The 22,075-nt window shown below is 34.8% G+C and overlaps 1 pseudogene; it reads right to left on the bottom strand.

The window, feature by feature from the left end:
- Positions 1 to 9,257: 9,257 nt before the first annotated feature.
- Positions 9,258 to 16,162, bottom strand: LOC117910330 (annotated as a pseudogene).
- Positions 16,163 to 22,075: the final 5,913 nt, after the last annotated feature.

Raw genomic sequence — 22,075 nt, 5'->3', positions numbered from 1 at the left:
CTTAGCTCTTAATCTAGACCTGCCACTTGCTTGTTATATATAGTAGTCTTCCAAAGCTTTTAAGCTCACTAAATGATCTATGACTTACAAGTATTTTTCATCAGTATATGCAAAAGGATAATGCTCACAGAATAGGAGGGGATAGGTGAAAGATCATGGAGAAGAACTATATCTATATTTTTTTTTATGATGGAATCGTGTAACCACTTGGAATATTTTTCTTCTGAACATTCATCATGGGCTCATCCCTAAGAATGTCAATCATATAATAGACATGCTCTACATATTATAGTTGTTTAAGCTTGTTCCAAAGATGTTTCAGGGTGCAGGACATACGTCAATGGCGTGGTGGAAAGATATGCACTCAAGCGGAATGTACTTGGAATTGCTGTAATTTATCAACTTTATTGATGTTCTTGTTCATCATGATGTAGTTGCTACTCTTTTATTTCCTGTTGTATCCTAATCACTGCTACTTGGTCATGGGTTGTTATATCATAATAAAGTCAACATGTGGTGTGTTTTAACGTAATATTCTAAGGTACCAACTTCATACCTTATTAAACTTGCAATTCTAGCCCTTCAATTAATAAAAGACCCTTCAGTAGTTGTGTTCAACCATAATGTCAGTTGCTTGCCATTTTAATGTGAGGTGAAGCTAAGACCCAGGGGAATAACATTTTATTTCTCTTATTTTGTCTTTAGGTTCCATTTGGATGGATTCTTTTTTCTTTTTAAATTTTTCTTAATTTGTCATCATTAAAATTAGCAATATATCATTTTGAATATATAGAATTATATATATTCAACTAAATACAAATAAAGACAAAACATTTTAAAATATATGAACAAAATAAAGTTACACATTCACAATTTTATAATATAAATTTATCTTTAAAAATGAAGACATATCGATATGTAGTGGAGAGACTAGTTATACACATTGTTTGGAATTGGCTCTGAGATTCAACCTACGAGACTCAAAGTTGTTTCTCCTTTACCCACACATCGATTAAAAGATAATAATGTAATATATTTTTAGAAACTTTTAGGCTATGTTGAGTTCCCAAGAAATTTGAAAGAAAATGTGAAGAAAAAAATAAAGAGAAAAGGTAAAGAAAAAAAAAAGATTTAAAATGAATAAATTATTTTTATATGTTATTTTAAATTTATTTTTCTTATTTTAACTCTTTGATACAAAGATTAAATAATTTAAAAATAAATAAATTTTAAATTAATTTGAACTATATTTAATTTTCTTTAATATTTTTTCATGAGATATTCCAATAGGAGAAAATAATTTTCTTGAACATTTTCTTTAGATTTCTCATCTTTCTTTTTTGAAGTACCTAAATATGGTAAAAGTTGACCTTCACAAGGAAGTCCATATGCTTGAATCCATGTCTGTGTTTCTTCTCTTTCAGAGTTGCACTTGTTGGCATATCACTTGATAGAAAAATGGTTTCATCTCTCAGGAATATCAATTGCACATCTCTCAATTTCCTTAATCTCTCTAAGAACAATTTCAATAAAAAAAAATGCCAAATTGGTTTTTTAATCTTGGTACTAAAGATTTTAAGTCTTATCAAATATCAAAGTCCTTGGGGCAATTCAAATATCTAGAATATCTTGATTTTTTCACCGACTCCCTTTGTGGCAACATTAATCCTTCATCTATGGGAAACTTATTCTCCTTGGGCACGTTAAATTTTTTCGACAAGAGTGAGGCGTCTTGCAAATTTGATAGCCTTGGTTCTAGGAATGAAAAAAGAAAAAAAGAATTTTCTAAATAACTAATATGTCTTTGAACTTTTTTATCAACATAAATAGTTCTTTTTGAGTTGATTCTAAACTTTAATATCACTTATGTTTTTTTAATTCATATCCTTCTTTGTATATCATTTACCTAGTTTTTGTTGCATCTCTATTTTTCTTAGTATTGGTAGACTTTCAAACAAAAATATTTTATTATGATAATTAATATTTTTAAAATTTTTTCCTTAGCATGAACAAGTTTTTGTATTAAGTGAATTATAAAGTTGAACTTAAGATAACTCAGGAAATGATAGTCTTTATTAATTTTATCATAATTAATTTATTCAGTTATTATAATTAAATTTATTAATTAGTTTGATTTCACGTATGAGTAATTAATATTTGAATCATTTACGTATATTTATGATTGAGGCATGATTAAAATGCTAAAACAAATTATTTTTTCCAAATTAGTCATTAACCCCTAACTAAACCATTTAAATGGGAGCAAATAACTTTCCATCGTAATTGTTAACATCTCATATGTTCATTAATAATTTTTGTTGACTGAAAATTTTAGGACTTTTGAAGTCTATGCCCAATTCTAGGGTGGAGCCACCAACTCCCATCCAAAGTTTCAAAAGCTCAAATGTGAAAGCCTATAAATGTATGATTACAAAATGGATAATGCTTTGGTATCAAAATCTCCTTTTCCAAAATGGGTATTGCACCAAAATCTCATTTTCTGTACCATTCCCACAATTTTCAGCCGAGGGTAATAAGTCACATGTGAAGAAATGCTTCAGTACCATAGAATTTTCCAAAATAATAAGAAAGAAATAAACAATATCAGAGAATTTATATTTACTAAGAAAGAAAAAACACAAGTATAATAAAATTTATTTAATCTTTTATATATTTGAAAGAGATTTCATTCCTTATACAAAAGAGAAATAAAAAGTAAATTTGGATAAACATAATAATAATAATAATAATAATAATAACAATTTATTGACTCCTAATTTTTCTTTTTCCTTTTTCGTTGCACTTCAATTCATCCTCACTATCTTCTTTCCTTCCTTCTTTTCCACTAAATTTCCAGGAGACGGATGGACTCTAAAGATTATGGAGCTGGGATAGGCCAAACTCACCTTAAATAAATACTCAACGCCCCAGCTAGTGGACGAATATTTTGTTTTCGTTTTCTGAACTCTTCCTCTACTGTGCCGTTCAGCCGTCATGAGAAAATTGAAAGCAATAATTCTATGTCTTCTCTTGCTTTGGTTGCTGTGCTCAACAATTTTACGTTCATGCAGGGCAAACAACTTGGTTTGTAATGAAAAGGAGAAGCAAGCTCTCCTTGACCCTGCAAACGAGCTCTCTTCTTGGTCTATTAAAGAAGACTGTTGTGGATGGCGAGGAGTCCACTGCAGCAATGCCAGTTCTCGAGTTCTCAAACTCAAACTAGCTGATTTGAATTTGGGAGGTGAGATTAGTTCTGCTTTGCTCAAACTAGAGTTTTTGGCTCACTTGGACTCGATCAGCATTCCAAGTTTTTTGGGTTCCATGGGGAGTATAAGATTCCTGGACCTCTCCTCTGCCTGTTTTGGTGGACTAGTTCCTCCTCAGCTTGGAAATATATCCGACCTTCGTCACCTGAATCTGAGAGGTAATGGGCTTTTTATTGAAAACTTGAGTTGGATTTCTCATCTTTCTTCATTGAAATACTTAGACATAGATGGGATTCACCTTCACAGGGAACGCCACTGGCTTGAACCCATAGGTATGCTCCCTTCCCCTTTAGAGCTGCACTTGTCGGATTGTCAAACTTGATAGCAATATGACTTCATCTCTCGGATATGCCAATTTCTCATCACTCACATTCCCTGATTTCTCTTACAACAGTACCAATCAAGAATTGCCAAATTGGTTGTTTAATCTCAGTAGTCTTGCGTTTTCAAATATCTAGAATATCTCGATCTTTCTATCAATTCAAGGGGCAAATTCCAAAGTCCTGAGGGCAATTCAAATATCTAGAATATCTTGATCTTTCTATCAATTCCCTTCATGGCAACATTCCTTCATCCATAGGAAACTTATCCTCCTTGAGTGTGTTAAATCTTTATGATAATCCGTTGATTAATGGAACTCTTCCTATGAGTGTGGGGCGTCTTTCAAATTTGATCATGTTTGATTATTGTTCTAAGGTTAGGATAGAAGTTTGATACATAATTTAGACTTCCTAAAAATTTTGAAGTTGATTTTTGTCTTTTATTTCATCAGAAAACTTGTTTGCAAATTCGATTGATCTTTGAATTGGCTTGATCATCTCTTGATATATCTCAAATCCTAAGAATCTTATCTTAGGTTGAAACAATTTAATCCTAGGGGCCATACAACCAATCCATTTTCCTTAATAATCTTTTAAAAAATAGTTAAGTGTTTGAAGTGATGCTTAATATAATTTGAAAATATAAGCACATCATCAATATATATTAGTAAAACTAATTTGGGGATTGAAGATTTTGTTCATTATATTTTGAAATTCTAAAGAAGCATTCTTCAAACCAAATGTTATCACATTACATCCATAATATCCAAATGGAACAGTGAAAGTAGTTTTATACATGTCTTTTTCATGAAGTTGGATTTGCCAAAATCTTGACTTTATATCAAATTTTGAAAAGATTAATGAAGCATTATGTGGACGTCCAATAAGGTCTCTTTTATTAGGTATAGGGTACCTAATCCATTTGAAAACCTTATTTAAAGGCTTATAATTGATTACAAGTCACCTCTTTCAATCTCAAAGGATTTTTTAACATAAAAAGCAACACAATTCCAAGGAGAGTGGTTTTCTCTAATTAAGTTTTTAGAGATCTTGTATCCCTCTTTTTTACTATATTATAATATTTCTAGGTTCATTTGAATCAGTCTTGCCTTAGTAGGGATTTGATTTTCATTGAATCCTTCTATATACGAAAAAGAGACTTTAAGAAGGGGGTTCCTAGTACTATTTCTTGTTGCATGTTTTTTACCAGAAGGAAAGAAGTCTTGAACAATGTGAGAGTTACATTTACTTATAGCCAATACAAATTTTCATTATGATAAAAAGAGAGTACAAGAGAATCCCAAAACGTCTCACTCTCTAAGTTTTTCTCTCTACATTTTTTAATCTCTCTCAATACCAAAAAAAAAAAAAACTTATCTCTCTCTAAAAGTTACTACCCTAAATATATAATATAAATAGGATAATAATTAGATTCTTCATATCTTAACATATGTTAGTTATACCTTCATGGTTTATCCTTTCTTTTTCTTCAAACTTTGACATAAAGTGGCCTTTGGTGCCCCATGCTACTTATGGTTGAGTGACCAGAGGAGTGTCCTAGGGAGAGTTTTTTTAATTGCCTTGAATGTCAAGCCCAAATCTCGTATTTGACCTAGATAGGCTTGTGCATGTGGTCATCTTAGGACCAGGTACGAAGATCTAACTCCTATGTTTTGTTGGTTCCAAGAAGTGACACGTTCCTATTGAGCTCCTTGCCTTCATTGTATAAGATAGAGTTAGTGAGATAGGATCCTCTAGCAGACACAAACATCTAAGAGAAGAGGGGCCAATGCATCGGGGAATTTAGGGAGGAAGCAATTGTGTCCAAATTCAATATATTCTATCCAAAACAACATGGGCATTTGGTCCGCAATAGAACCTTAGGAGTTGGATTTTATGACCAACTCCTTAGCAAGTGAGATGTACTTAACTCGAGCAATTCAATGTTGATTTGAGGCTTCTACTCCCTCCCCTTGGAAGCACTTAGCTTTTGCCCTCTTTTCATATTGCATCATAACTTGCAACAATAAGTTGTCGTCAACTAGATCTTTGAAGTTTCTTAGGTTTTATCTGCCCAAAGTGTTGCAAGTTGGGTATCTTTGTGCTCGGGCTTATAAAAAAAAGTAGTCAGAAGAGTGCACATCCCTATCTCTATTGGGATTATAGCTTCCACACCATATGTCACAAAGAACGGTGTTTCCCTTATTTGCTTTTTTTAGGTGGTTCTATATGGTACAAGGCCAACAACATTCTCCTTCGATTGTCCTCGCGAATCAAAGTGGCTGCAACAAGGAGTGTCTGAATTCGAGTAGCAGATGTTCTTACAATAAGAAGTGTTTGGATGGGTTTTCCATTCATGCCCCTTCAAAGCTTATGTTAATCCTTGGAAAAGTTGGTATAGGTTTAGTGTCAACTCCTTAGCCACTTAACTCTACCATGGAGGAACAGGCCTCATGGGTAGGCCTTGCACCCATGAGAGCCTAGACGGAGAAAGCAAGGAAGACCTGGAGGTTTGGTGGTTCAAACTCCAGGAGCTAGTGAGGAGGCCATGTGCGAGTCAGACGCGCACTGCACGCACACCGCGAGCAAGCCATACGCGCATCGCGGGTGGGCCAGACATGCACTGCGAACAAGCCAAACGTGCACCACGAGCGAGTTAGATAGGCACCGTGTGAGCACCAGATGGGCACCGCGCGCGCACCAGATGGGCACCGCACGCGCACCAGATGGACACGGCGCGCGCACCAGGCTTAGGTAGTGCAGATGAAGGTTGAGGGCTACTTTTAGAATTTAATTTATATTTATTTAATATTCCATTATGTCTCCTCAGGCATATTGATGTCTCCTCCAGAAACAATGAAAATGACCCGTATTGCTCTTTAAGGGGGGGGGGGGGGGGGGTAAGTGACTCAAAGGGGGGAGCACCAAGGGAAATCCTTGACCACACCAAGGGGGCACCATGGCACGACCTTGGGCGTGCCTAGGACACACGGACGACACTTGAGTATGCACACATGGGCTCCACAACATGTGTGGTGTGCACCCTGTGGCCGCAATGGCACGGGGCCTGGTGCAGCCTACCTCCTCCCCGCACAGGCATGAGGGCTCCTAAACCTTGTGCGGTGAGCCACCTGAGGAAGCCATGGGCGCAATGCCATGGCCTGAATGCCATGGCCTGATGGGGCACTAAACAACATCTGACTCACACCCATGATGTCTACACACAACATAGGGGCGCAATGCCATAGCTTGTTGCTATGGAGCTGGACCTAACAGTGGAAGCAAGTAACACGCCCAAGCCATAGGCACCTAGACATGGCATGGGTTCACACATCAGTGTGGGGGAAAGCACACTGATGCACCAAACACTTGGTCAGCTGATTGGTGCACGCTGCTTGGCTTAGAAGGCCTTGATCAAAGACACGTTGATGGGCACGCGGTCACAAAAGGCACCTTGCGGGGAAGGAAACAGCTTGTTAGGGGGACTTTCCAGTAGCTTGGTGAGAAAGGCTTTAGGAGATGGCAGTGCAGCTAGCTAGTGGTAGCTAGTTGGGACATCAAGTGATCAAGTCAAGTAGTCAATTGACTTGCAGTTGGTTGAGGTGCTGATGGCTGGTGCAAGTGGGTGGTTCACGAGCAAGCCACTATTTGGGTAGTGGGTGGTTATGCAAGGCAGTTATGGGCAGTTCTGGCCAATTGCATAACCACCAGATTGGCTCCAACTTTTGAATTTGGAAATTAAAAAATGTAACTGTAGTCTGAGTCTTTTAAAAGGGCTCCTTCATCCTTGAAACAGAGAGTGAGAGATTGGAATAGGGTTCTCTTAATGCTTGGGGTGTGAAGATTTGTACTCTAACTCAGGGGAAACAATTTTGTCTTGTAGAGTGAATTAATACAAGTTGGGAAAGGTTTCCTGTAAATCATTGGTGTCCCTGTTACTTTGATTTTACTCTGTTTTTTAAAAGGCTAGGAAGGAAGATTGGCTAAGGAAGGGTCCTTAGCATCGCACACTCGTGAAAAATTTAGTGTGATCTTCAGGAATGTGACATTTAGTATGGAACTGTCGAGCTTACCTTGCTATGATTGTTTGATGGCATGTGGTCTTCGACGTTTTTTATGCTTCATTAATATCATAATTGTTAATAATTGGCTCTAATGGTCCTTAGCCTAAAGATGAACAGTTCGTAGACAATTATTTGTTGGAGTTAATTCTTGTGCAACGTTTCCAAGTCTTTATTGCATGCAGTAAATCAGGATGTCACCCGCATGCCTCTCTGCACAGCTAGCGTCTAGACGACCATGGGGTCCCACACATAAGACCTTAGCAGCTCTTCCACCCATCTACACTTAGACCATTGAAGTTGTTTCTTGAAGGCATGTAGTAGCGTCTTGTTTGTTGCTACCACTTAGTCATTGCCATAAGCGCAGAATAAAGTAGAAGTTCTTTATGTTGAAGTCTTCGTAGAACTTCTTCACACAAATCGTGTCATATCATTAGTGACACGAGGGCCTAAGAGTGCTACACTAGTCGAATTTCCACTTCTTCAACGACTAAGTAGCCATTTGCAGCAACTTCGAACATAGATTGAACTTGCAACACTAAAGGAAAAATTTATGTGCGATATATAATTTTAAATTTTAGAACTTTTTTTTGGTGAAAGCATCTTACTCATCTCATTAAGGAAAATTGATATCACCTCAAACAATTTTTATTTAAAGTCATAGCATAGTATTGTGAACCTCTTCTAGAAATCATTTAGTTTCCAGACCATCAAGAAGTTGTACCAAGCATTTCAAAAATTGGGCAAAGAAAAGTGAAAACAGATGATGCTTACAAAACGAAAAGGGTACTAAGAAAAGAATAACCCACCTTTCCAAACCTAAATTCTGCAATTAGCATCCACTTTCACTTTGGTTGTGGTCAATGATCACACCTTGGGTAAGTCAAATAAATGGCCCTACCTTTGCCTTTGATGCCTAGTGCTATTCCGGTGGCATTAGCAGATCCTCAAGGGAGTTAACCCTTTATTATGAACAATTAAACCATAGAAAGTAATAGAGAAAGAAAAAAAAAAAGTAAAAGAGAAACCAAAATCTCTTATTTGATCTACTATAAAAAAAATTTATATATATAAAAAATCGAATATGGTAGAGATTATTTCAAAACTTACACATTTTCATTTTTTTTTAATAGAGAAAAAAGAGAAAAATAAATTTAGAGAATCATGCCAAAAAAATTATTAAGTATAAGCTACTCTTATTTTATTTTTCTTTCATTTTTTCTTTTCTTCTATTCTTCATTTCCATTTTCGTTCATTCTTATCTTTTCCGTTCCTACCAAGAAATAAGAACCAAATTTAGCATGAAATGATCACTTGCAAGACAAGTTCCAGTACACTCAAGTTTCCAAAGTTCAAATTGAAGTAAAAATGGAAGATAAAGATCTACCCTTCACTAATTTTCAGATCCCAGCTGCTTAATTTACTTAGATAGAGAGCGAAAGGTGCACTGCCAACTTCAGATTAGTTACTGTGAAGGCCAGACAGCGCATATATAAATGAATCTTGTACGAGGTTTAGCTGCTAAAATGCATCCATCTCACTAAATAATCTAGGACTTACATGTACGTAATTGCATAACTCATATATATGTGAAAACATGATATTAGGTATGTGCTAAAAAATATATAGTTTGTCACAAAACAAGAAGAGTACTAAAAAGGCAGAAGCATTCATAGTATTACATTACACTGCATGGTTTAGTATAAACCCATGAACCAGAAAACAAAAAATATATAAATAATGCTCACAAAACGTAACAGTACTGGGGAGAGGCAGCAGAGATGGATGCAGGAGAAGAGGAGCAAGATGAGTGTTTACAGTGCCCGTGATTTTACAATGTCAAGGCTCATTTCACTTGGATCCGTTGCTTGCAACTCGACTTGAATTCCATCCAATTCCCTCTTGAATCTATCCTTGGAGCTCGCATACAGCATCTTACTTCTCACCCTCGATGTATCCGGTGCCCTACAAATATCCATCCATTTTCATTCATTTATATATATATATGGAAGCATATTTGTTCATTCAAAGATGAATTGTACTACAAGTACATTACCATGCAATGAAGAAAATCTTGCTTTTCTGGCAGTTCTCATCAGTGGTAAAATCAAAATCAAAGACAGCATAGCGACATTCATTAGCAGGGAGAGAGGAGGTGAAAGCATCATAGCTTTCGTCTGGGCTTCCAAGCTTCTCAACCACCACCTGCTGAATCTTCTCCTCAATCTTGAATACAATGAACCTGTGGTTCCTCTTTGCTTTTAGCTCCAAGAACTTGAGCTTACACTCATCATTCACCGCCATTCCAGATGCCGAATTTGCCTATCCCATATTGTTTTCACAGGAAAAATCAAGGCATAAATCACAAAATTTTTGTTTTCCATGAAATGTGACATTAAATGATTGAATATCTATGGTTCCATTTTTCTTTTCTTCCCCTGATACAAACCATGATCTGTGAGGTAGCCTCACATTATAACATTACAAAATGGCATTTCTTGAAGGAATGCTCCCACATTAAATATAAGATTAAAACTAAAAAAAAACAGATTTTATTTATAAAAAAAATTGCATAATGTTCAAAGATTATGGATTTTGTTATCAATGAAATATTAATCTGTCTGTAGCTAACAAAATAATTGACCAAAAAAAAAAAAAAACACTCACCAATAGGAACAGGATGATGAATTCTTTGATATCATTGAAAAAAAAAAAACAAAAGAAAGGAAGAAATCTTAAAATCCCATCAGTCTACAACATTTGCTTGGTTGTAGATGCAATGAAATTCAATCAAAACATAATGACTCTGTTGAAACCAAATGTTTGATCATATATGCTTTGTTCTTCTTTATGGTTTTTAAGATAGTAGAACATGAAAATGAAAGCAAACATACCATGGTGTCCTCCAATTAGAGACAGGGAGCCCTTGTGAAAAGAGAAAGAGAAGAAAAGAAAAGGGAGAAATGGGAGTATAGGAGAGAAGAGGGAGATCCTTGATTATGGGGAAAACATGAAAGGCAGGCTTTTGAAGGAAGAGAAAATTGAGGAGAATAACAAAATTTTGAGGCTAGGAATTCTCTTGGCCAAGTTATATAATTTTAGGCCATTGTTGACTCCTCTTCTGTTTTCCTTTTTCTTTTCTTTTTTTTTTTTTTTTTTTTTCTGTTTTCCTCCTATTTTTCATGAAAATGACTTGATCTATCTAAATGGATTTTCACCTATATTACCTTTTAAAATGTATAAGTGATTAAATAGTTATGTTTTGCAATAACATTGGAAGGTAGAACTCCATTTTTACTTGGTTCTCATTACATAACTATAATTAGTAAGTAGAGCATAAGATTTCAAAACATGACTCTACAACATAAGATTTCGAAGAATAAAAGGTGTCATCAATGCCCTCAACTTGAAAGGAAGAGACATGGTAATTTGATCTAATTCAACATGTTCTAACCAGGGGTGTAAACGAAAATTGAAAAACCAATAAAAAAATTAACTTGATCATCTAAATCATACCAAAACATTAACTGCATTTTTGTGTTTTTCTTCCTTTTTTTTTTTTTTCTTTCAATCGATGCCTTTTTACACCTAGTTTTATCCACCCTTTACCCAATCATTTTGATAAACCAATCCAACCCAAACTTGGACTCATATTCAGTAACACCGGGAGAAGCTGCCAAACCAAATAGGGGAAAGAACATAGTTTTCCGGAAGAAAAAAAATTCTATGGCATATCCCAATCCAACATATTAATGTTGGCATGAAAAATAGACTGATTTCAAGTTCCAACATGGGGAGAACATTGCTCACAATCCACAAGAAACATTAAAGAAAGGGTTCCATCACCCTGGTTGGTGTCCAACTTGCCAAGAAAATGCAGGAGAAAAAAATGGAAAATTGGAAGTCCAGCAACAAATGCTGTGAAATCTAATTTCCAACACCTGATTATTTTAGCAATCCCCTTCTCTGTTCTTTACTAAGCATTCCAGTACACCTAATAGGTTGCAAGATAATCTGTCGAGAAATCACCACCCAGTAATAAAAACAAAACCAATTTGTGGTAACAACAAAAAAACAAAAAACCTCGATGTATAAGATTATCCAAAAAATTCTGGGTTCTGCATGTCATTCTAATGACATAAAGTCATTATCCTACAAAATTCACAACGTTAGGACCTTGCTTCTTTTTTGGTTTTACATGACAGTTTTTCGACTCAGGAGTTGGATGAACTTTTGCCTCAGAAGACTTCTCTTGATAGCCAGTATATGTGTCAGCTACCATAAAGTCATCATCAAGATCGTCTCCACTCACAAACTTGGTTACCTTTGGCCTCTCTTCATGTTCAATACCTGGGAACAAAATATCACATGAGAATTTAACATTAAATAGGAATGGAGGAAATTAAGAACATTAATTCATAAAAACTTGATGTGTTACCTCCAGCAATTGCAGCAACTGGACCATTGTTGCAGCCTTTGTTAGGACAATCTTTGGCCAAATGTGTAACCCCACCACATATTTTACAACAACCGCCCTGTACAAAAACCATATGAAAGATGTTAAGATCTCTGAGAGAGAAGCTGAGAAAAATGAAGGTTCAATAGGCACCAGCAAGGCTCAAAAACAGGAATCGGAGAGCATGTATGTTCTAAGAGAATTATTCCTACAATACAACTTTCACTGTTACAAAAAAGTCCAACATCAAATACCAAGAGTAAATATACCTTTGGATAGATCCCATGCGAATTTTTGGGGCAGTTCTTACTCAAATGTCCATGCTCATTACAAATAAAGCAACTGGCAAATTTTGTTCCCCCTGCATTACCAAAAGAAAAACATTCACAATTCAGGACAGGGTAGATGACGGTAAGCACAAATTTGAACCAAGTCATCAGACTCGCTCTATCCCGCATTATGTTGTGCATAAAAGATGATTTAACCCACACATTTTGGGCTTGTACTACATCAGATATATAAGGCCCAAGCTTATGACGGTTTGATTGAAGCCATGATATCAAAAATCAACTGGAAAACCTAGAATTTGATTCAGACGAGACAGTAATGCACATCCGGACAACCAAAACACAAAAGAATGAAAAACAAAAACTTATAGTTCCTTGTAATTTATGTAAAGCATCTTTCATATATTCAAATTTGAGTTGAGCCATGCATCCACTACTCAACCTGGCAAAAACCTAAATTCCAGCTACTTGAGCAGCTATATGAATCCCTTTTCACTATTTAACTCTATCTAGAGAAATAACCTTCACCAACCCCTTGAGCTCCTCATACAATTATGAAAACCAACCACATAATTAAAGGAAAAGCACAAGCCAGAAAGAAAAAGAAACAGCTCACAATATGAATTATAAACCAAAAAAGGGCAAAGACTTTCTAAAATCAGAGTAAATCATCTAGTAAACAATTTTGTATGTTAGCACAAGCATATCCTTCTAAATCAGAGTAGTGCAAGCAAAATTTTTCCCATTGCCAGTGAGAATAAATACATATGCATGCATGTGCACAAACTTACACACTGATGTTCTAATATTGATGCACAATCTAAATGGAAAATTTCCAATTATCTCCTGCCTCCACCATGCACACAAGCACAATATAAGATGCTTGGACCAGTCCATTTACCATATTCCTCCATATGATTGGAAGATCTCCAAAACAGTTTTGAGTGAAATTCCCATTCCAGTCAAATCAAATTATCAAATCCTGCCAACCTTTTGTCCAGGGAATTTAAAAGAAAGAATCAAGCAGTTGCTTCTCAGATGCATGCTATGCCTAGTCATGGCTTAAGTGCCCGGTAGCAGGGCACAGGTTATTTCCCTTAATTTTGGTCAATGATTGTTGCCCTGGAAGGGAACCTGCACTTCCAGACCAAACTGCAACTGAAGCTAATGCTAGTGAACAGCCAAGAAATGTTCCCCATAGGAAAAGATCAAGAGCAGTTATGCCCACCAAATCCAAGCATCTGCTAACTACACCCAGAGTTAATATAAAGTTTTGGATATACCCTTACAAAATGATGACAATGTTTTTATGCATCTGTTAAGTTTAGGGCTATGTCAAGGTAATTATCTCTTTCCAAACTATGACAGAAGCAAAAGCATAGATTCTATCCATGGTCACAATACTGTATTCAACCACTGTACAATATATCAAAAATGAATAAACATCCTTTACTATTTGTATCACATTTGGCATCTGGATGGTATAAACAAACTTTAGACTGTGTTTGTGTTATTAATGTTAGTATTTGCTCCGCAGAACATGATGAATAGTTTACTACCTAAAGTTTTTATAACCTTTTTGTAATTTTTTGAGTTCCTATCGTAAAGTCATGTCATACACATGATTCCTGAAGTCATTCCATATTTCCTCAATCCTTTGAATATTCATCCAAAAGTCCTAAATTCAAGTTCCTACAAAATGGCACCTTTGGTAATGGGGTGGGGAAAGCAGAATCCTATCTGAACTGAAATTAATAACATAGCTTTTACATGATCAAGATTTTACTGCACAATCTCTTCAAAATAGGAGCATCCTGATTCATGACTTACTTTAAAATCCTCATCTGACTTTTATCTCAAATCAACCCCAGTTATGATAAGATAAAGGATTTCTTTCCAGCTAGCTGCATCTCAATGAGATTCTCATGAGTCATGATCAATAAAGTTTTTTCAAGAAACACCAACTTTATCATGTGAATTGCTTAAATAAGAGAATAGCTATTAAAAGCACTAAAAGAACAAGCGCACAAGAGTACACAAGACGTATACAATAAGCGCCAAAAGGCAAAACAAAAAAGAGGGGAAAAAAAACTACTCCCTCCCTCAATAAGAACCCAACCAATCTACAAAATCAATTTGAGGCATAGATCCTTCATCTATGCACACCGTGAAATATTCCTTATATTGATTCATATATAAAAACCCATATAGGATTATTGACCAAATACACTTGAGTTTTAAATGAGATTGTGAAAACCCAGAAAATTGTTATTACTTCATTTAAATGATTTATTTTGGATTCCCCCTCAATTCCCAAATTCAACTCAGCGTACACTCAAGAATCTCTAAATTAACCCATATGGATTATAGCCATGAAGTACAATATTTTCTAATATGAGATTTAATTAAAGTTTTAAGCTTATTCATTCCCAAGGATGCTCAATTTTTAACCTAATCAATTTTCTAGAATAAGTCAAATAGTTCTTTCTAATTAGGTATAAACAATCTCATTGAGTAAAACATTATATAAACTTGTGTAACTATAAGACTCAAACAAATATTGTCCCATTAATACTCATATAACAACATAGCATGTTCAGATCAACTTAACTAGAAAATGCCTCGATCCCAACTACTTATGCAATGTCTAGTTCTTGAAAAATTTGAGGAAAAATGCAAGGAAAAGAAAAAAGAGCACCAAGACAACCAAACTACAACAAATTTCTTATTGAAGTTTCTCTAAAGTTAACAGTATCATCATTATTTAGATACATTGCCCAAAGCATAATCAAATTAACTACACTCCAAAATCAACTGAAATGGAAATTACCTTCTTGAAGAGGTTGGGGGCAATTAGCAAGTGAGTGCCCTGTTTCCCCACAGTTATAACACAATTTTTTATCCAACTTTTCCTCACCCTTATCAGGGCAGTTCTTGAGACTGTGTCCACGTTGTCGACAAAGCAAACATATCTGCAAACAAACAAGACCTCAACTGTCAATTAACTCCTCACTGAAAAATAAAATTTCCTATTACCAGAAGAATTTCAATGTTACTCATCTCTTCAAATAACAAGGCAAAATCTACATAACATTTAAGTATATGCCCATGTGATCATCTATCACTAAAGCATTACCAGGGAAAAACGCTCATCAACTTCAACTACAAGTCTCTTCTCATCCACTCAAATACTACTAAACCAAAACCAGAAACAGATATAATGTGTCCACATTGTTTGGCAATTGCAACATTTAATAAACAAAAACCAAGGGAACGAGATTCAGCTATTGACACATGTTTTCTTCGATTAAAAGAATGCCCAGAAGAAAAAAAAAATTCAAAAACAAATAGAATTGCAAAGAAAAATCAAACCTTGTGCCTTTCCCACTGAGCTTTCTCGGGGCAATGTTTGGCGATATGGTCTTTAGCTTTGCAGATGAAACAGCTCTCGCCAGGTTTCATGCCTGGAACTCTAAGTGGGTGTTTTCTAAGCTTTGATTTATCTGATTTCTCTGTGGACTTGGGTCCTTTCATCTCTGCTCTCTTGGGCTTCAAGTTGCTCTTCTTTTTCTTCTTCTTGGTTGGGTCTTTGGGGGCTGCTGGCTCGGCTTTTGGGAACAGTTCCGGGTGCGCCTCTTTGTAGACTTTGCGAGCAAGCCTTTGCCTTTGGCTCACCATCCTGGGTACAACGGCGGAAAGCGGCGGAGGGAAACGGCAAACGGGTTGAGGCTGTGAGGCTCTTCGTTGCAGGAGGGTTCAGAGAGGAGGGATTATCGGATACAATCGACTCCATCATAAGTTATAAATTTCGACGATTTTGTAGTCCGGAAAGTAAAAGAAAATATTTTTTAAATATCAAAAATCGATTAACTTAAACCTCTGTTTTTATTATTTTTATTTCTTAAAGACAGAAAATTCAAATATGTTTTTAATTATATTTTATAAAAATTAAGAATCTTGATAATTTTAATTTTGTTCCTTTTGGTAATTAATATAACAAGAAAATTTTTTAAATGTACCCCATGATTTTCTAATGATTTTTTAATTAAATTTTATTATTTTATTGGAAAAGAGCATAAATTAATAAAAATAAGAATAAAAAATAAAAAAATGAAATAAAAATATTAGTTTTCAAAAGAGCTGCCACGAAAAAAAAAAAAAAAATTCTCCTCCCTCCTCAAGTAGGAATGGCAATTTCGCGGGTTTCCCGGGTCACCCGCCCCTATTGGGACGGGTATAGGAACATGGCAATCGGGGATGGGCCGGGTTCAAGCTTTTTTTAAAAACCCGAATCGGGTTCGGGGCGGGGTCGGGTGTAGTTATAATTTGACCCGCCCCGCCCCGCCCCGAATATGAAATTACTACTTTACCCCCCACTTGTAAATATTAGCTTCCTCTCCTCATTTTAGGTCTTCTTCTCTCAGTTCTCGTTCCTGTCGATGCTAGGGTTTTTCCTCCCACTCAATGGAGAAATCCATCAGATAATCCATTCGAAAATCCATTTCCTCTCGATTCATCCTTGTTTATCCCATATTCACAAGAAATCAAGAATCACAACTATTATCTTCACGTATCTACAGACTGGTAAGATTTTTTGTTGATTTTTTGGTTGAATGATGCCTTGATTTGGTGTTGTATTCCGTTTCTAATTCGGGAAAGAGATACAAGATTTAGGATTTTTCCATTTCCAGTTTCAGATTTTTGAAGGATTTTTTTTTTTCTATTAGTTTTCGGGTTGCTATTTAGGGTTTTGAATCCGTTTCTTGCGAATCTTAATAGGGGCTAAGCAGATCTTATCGTCAAATGCTTCCACTCCCTTCATATTAAGAAACGGATCTTATCGTCAAATTTTTCTAGGGTTTCATATTAACAGCAGAATAACGAAGTACGTAAGTATCCCTAAATACCAAATATGTAGTTATTCATTGAAGTTCTTAGCTTAACTCTTTTGGGCATCTAGTTGTGAACAAAACTAGAGCATCCAAAATTTTGAAGCTATGATATGATATGTCATGACATGGATGAAAGCATTGGGTGGTTGTTTCGGAAGGATAAAAATTTCTGCATATTTGGGACACTGTGAGTACTAACACTACTGATAAAATGAGATATTGATTATTTACAATATTGAATTAGGCTTTTTACAAACGTCCTTGAAGGAAAGTGTTATGAGTACTAGTAAAGATTGAATTGTTAGAAAGTATCAAACTGGCATTTGATTGCTTGAAATTACGTGGTCATCCTGGGTCCTGAACTATTGAGTTTTATAAGACTTACCATCTGATGTTGTAATACAAGTCCTTCTGTTGGAATTGGAACTCCGATTTTATGCAATTTTTTATACGTACCCTTCCCTTTTGATAGTCACAAATTTCATCCATGTAGAATTAATTTAGTTGAATCTTTATCCCTGAATGAATCCATTTTTTAGGGTGAGTAGATTATAATGTATAGAACAATGTCACCAAAATAAACAAAGAACAATACTTGGAACTAACAAGTGAAAAAGGTTTTTACCTGCCTCATGTCAAGAAATAAATATGACAAACGAAAATCATAAATAATGTATGAGCCAAAAAACGGGGTATGGAAAATTGGGGATGTCTCCCTATCATTGAATCATAATGCTTGGATAAAGATGCATTTAACAAAGTTAAGAAGAGATATACTTGTCACTGGAGCATTTATACACTCTAATGAGACATTCTGATCATTACAAGCATTTGATGACAAAGTGTCTGTTTGACTACACTTCTTGTTTTTTGTTTTTAAAATCAGAAAGTTTTATATAGAAATAAAACATCTTGTACAAAAAATATAGATTATACACTCTAATGAGACTTCTTGATCATTACATGCATTTGATTACAAAGTGTCTGATCACTCTAATGAGACATCTTGATCATTACATGCATTTGATTAAAAGTGTCCGTTTGTTACACTTGTTGTTTTTTGTTTTTAAAATCAGAAACTTTTATATAGAAATAAAACATCTTGTACAAAAAGTATAGATTTTTCTTTTATTTTTAAAAATCATTTTCAAATAATTAAACAGTTTTTAAAAGTATTACTTTTTCAATGTAAGTCTCTAAGTGTTTTTGTATTTTATATAAAAGTTACCACTATTTTCTGATTTCAAAAACAGAAAACGGGAAGTTTATCTAAACAAGCACAAAGTTGATTTGTTTTGTTATATTTATAAAGTTCATTTGGATATTGGGACTTTCTTAACAGAAAGTGGCAGATAAGGACTTCAGATTTAGTGCTTAGCCATGCCAAATTCTCATGAATTTCAATAGTTGGGTCAATATGTATATATATATATATATATATATATATATATATATATATATACACATATTTTACTTGCACTTTATAATAATTGGGATGAGATTTGAAGTCTCTCTTTTTTCAAAAATACCATAATCGTTTAGGCGCTATGAGAATTCAATTGATCCTTGCATTATTCCCTTGCTTCTTTTTCACCAGGATTACTTATCCAGCACCAAATGGTTGTTTAATTTGCATATCAGTTCTTTATCATGTGAAGTATGAGGTTGTGAATGTGCAATTGGACATTTTTTATGTTCTCTACAGGCAAATTTATTTTCTACTGGTTATATGAAAGTTTAATTTTGTTTGACTCTAGAAATGCATTGAGGAATTCTGCTTTCTTGTTGCTTCCATATTATGATAGCACAAAAACTTAGGTGGATATAAAGGAAGAGATAATCCTGAAAAATTAGAATTTATTTGCATGGCCTCATGATAATTTGTATAATGATTCTTGGAATGTTAGTTATCTCAAAGTACGCTCCAAAAGTTTTATATCATGCAAAACATAAAAGGAACCAAATCTATGTGCATTTTTATGCAATTTTGAATTTTAAAGCTCTCACTGATCTACTTTTGTAACAGTGACTAATTTATATTCAACCAGTCCATATTTGATTTTTCCAAGATCATAGCCACACCTTCTGGAACATGGACTAGGGCATTGCAACTGTTCAAAGAAACTTTATTCTACCTACTCAACTACTAAACCACTCAAACTATTCTCCAAATACTCGTGACTTAAAATGAGGGGGAAAAAATTCAAGTGATGTCATTGAAGGAAAAGGAAAGAAAGAACATGAAACAAACTGGATACTTCTTGGCAAAAAAGATAAGATTCTCCAATGATATAAATCCGCCACCCCTAAAATGTGTTTGACCAAATTTACATTAATACACATGAACATGAGAGAAGTCTGTAAATACCATATGTTTATATATAGTCCTCTACCCACCTAAAATCTGTCGAAGGATCAGTACCTTGCCAACCCATCTCATTCCAGGGCTCTGACTTAAGAGAGGGGAGCTCCCTACCAGGATAAGCTAAGCTCCAGAGTTCTCTAAGTGCATCCTGCAAACCAATTGATAAATTCATTAAACTTGAGAATAGGGAAAAAGAATCCTGTTTTCTCTAACTAGTGCTTCTTTTCCCTCTGAACATCTACTATGCATTCCATCAATGAACCCATTTCTAGTGCGTATCACACTAAGATACAATCTAATGACACTAATATTCATGTACTTTTTACTAGTAACTATTACAAATGAGTCATTTGCCCTTGTTTAATTTTTATGAAATTGCCACTTTTGCTTCCATGTTAAATCCTATTCAATATTTTTCAACTGTATGTGTTTTGTGCTAGTGGTCTCCATATTGTGCCATTCAATATAGAATAATTCTTCCCTAAAATTCTTTTGTCTTTAGAGAATTTGATTTGCAAATTTTGTCCGTTAATAGTTTTGATATTGGTTAAATATTCCTAATTTCAAGGTTTTGTTTTGTTTTCTGGTTATTACTTTTTAGAATATTCTTTGTTTGCTTTTGTTTGCTTTGTTTTTTGTTTTTTTTTTTTTATTTTCTTATTATTTTCTTCTCACTTGCTGTGGGCTGTCCATATAAACTGCATGTGTCTTTCGGTTGCACTGCCCTCGATGCTTTTCTATTACATTTATTTTCCTATTAATGGAAACTATGTTGACATCTTGCAATTCTTGGAGGTTAACCTAAATACAATCTTACCTTTTAAACCCTAGCTTCAAGCCCTATCCAAGCTTTAGGTTATTAATTTAGGTTTGAATGTTTTACTTATAGACTTTATTTTATATTAAGAAAAATGACATCAGAAGAAGGGGAAAACTTTTCCATGCCAAGTGTGGGTTCAACTCCAATTACAGGTAGTACTTCAACTACTGATGGAACCTTGGTATCTAATAGAAGAAAGTTGACTTCGGTTGTTTGGAATGATTTTGATAAAATCATAAAAGATGGACAAGATTATGCTATTTGTAAGCACTGTAAGGGAAAGCTTAAGGCCGATAGCAAGAATGGGACAAAACACTTACATGTACACATAGATAGGTGCATGAAATGAAGAAATGTTGATATTAGGCAACAATTATTGGCAGTAGAGAGAAAAGGTCATGGAAAAGTTCAAATTGGTGGTTTTACCTTTGATCAAGAAATCACAAGAGAGAAGCTTGCACGTGCAATTATATTGCATGAGTACCCACTTTCAATCGTTGACCATGTGGGGTTTAGAGAATTTGCTACTAGTCTCTAACCCTTGTTTAAGATGGTTTCCCGCAATACGATTAAGGGTGATATAATGAAGATTTATGAGGTTGAGAAAGATAAGATGATTAGCTACTTAGAGAAACTTCAAAGTAGAGTTGCTATCACAACTGATATGTGGACATCAAATCAAAAGAAATGTTACATGGCTATCACTGTACATTATATTGATGAGTCTTGGTTACTACACCATCATATTGTAAGGTTAGTTATGTTATTTTTTTTTTAACTTCCAAAGTGTTTTTTTATTTGATCCTTTAATGATATTGTTTGTGTTAATGATATTTTTTATTCTTAATTTAGGTTTGTTTATGTGCCTCCTCCACACACAAAAGAAGTTCTTTCAGATGTATTAATGGATTTCTTGTTGGATTGGAATATAGATAGAAAAGTTTCTACAGTCACTGTGGATAATTGCTCAAGTAATGACGGAATGATCAATATCTTGGTGGAGAAATTATCTTTGAGCGATTCACTATTATTGAATGGAAAATTTTTCCACATGCGATGTGCGGCACATGTGTTGAACTTAATTGTTAAGGAAGGTTTGGATGTCATTGAAAAAAATTCGTGAAAGTGTTGCATATTGGTTAGCAACCCCATCAAGAATGGAAAAGTTTGAAGATGCAGCTCGCCAATTGCGTATTCCATGCAATAAGAAGTTAAGTCTTGATTGTAAGACACGATGGAATTCCACATACTTGATGTTATCAATTGCTATAACATATAAAGATGTGTTCCCACGTTTGAAGCAACGTGAAAAATACTACATGGTTGTGCCATCAGAGGAAGAATGGAATATGGTAAAGGAAATATGTGGAAGATTGAAATTGTTTTACAACATAACAGAGTTGTTCTCAGGATGAAATTATCCTACTGTAAATACTTTCTTCGTCAAAGTGTGCGAAATCAAAGAGGCATTGTATGATTGGTTGATATGCTCAAATGATGTTGTGAAAACGATGGCATCAAGTATGCTGCAAAAGTTTGACAAGTATTGGAGTGGGTGTCATATTATGATGGCAATAGCAGCTATATTTGACCCAAGATACAAAATAA

This window comes from Vitis riparia, unplaced genomic scaffold, assembly GCF_004353265.1.
Source record: "Vitis riparia cultivar Riparia Gloire de Montpellier isolate 1030 unplaced genomic scaffold, EGFV_Vit.rip_1.0 scaffold714_pilon_pilon, whole genome shotgun sequence".
Classification (NCBI taxonomy): Eukaryota; Viridiplantae; Streptophyta; class Magnoliopsida; order Vitales; family Vitaceae; genus Vitis; species Vitis riparia.
This window is presented reverse-complemented; position numbering and strand designations above follow the sequence as displayed.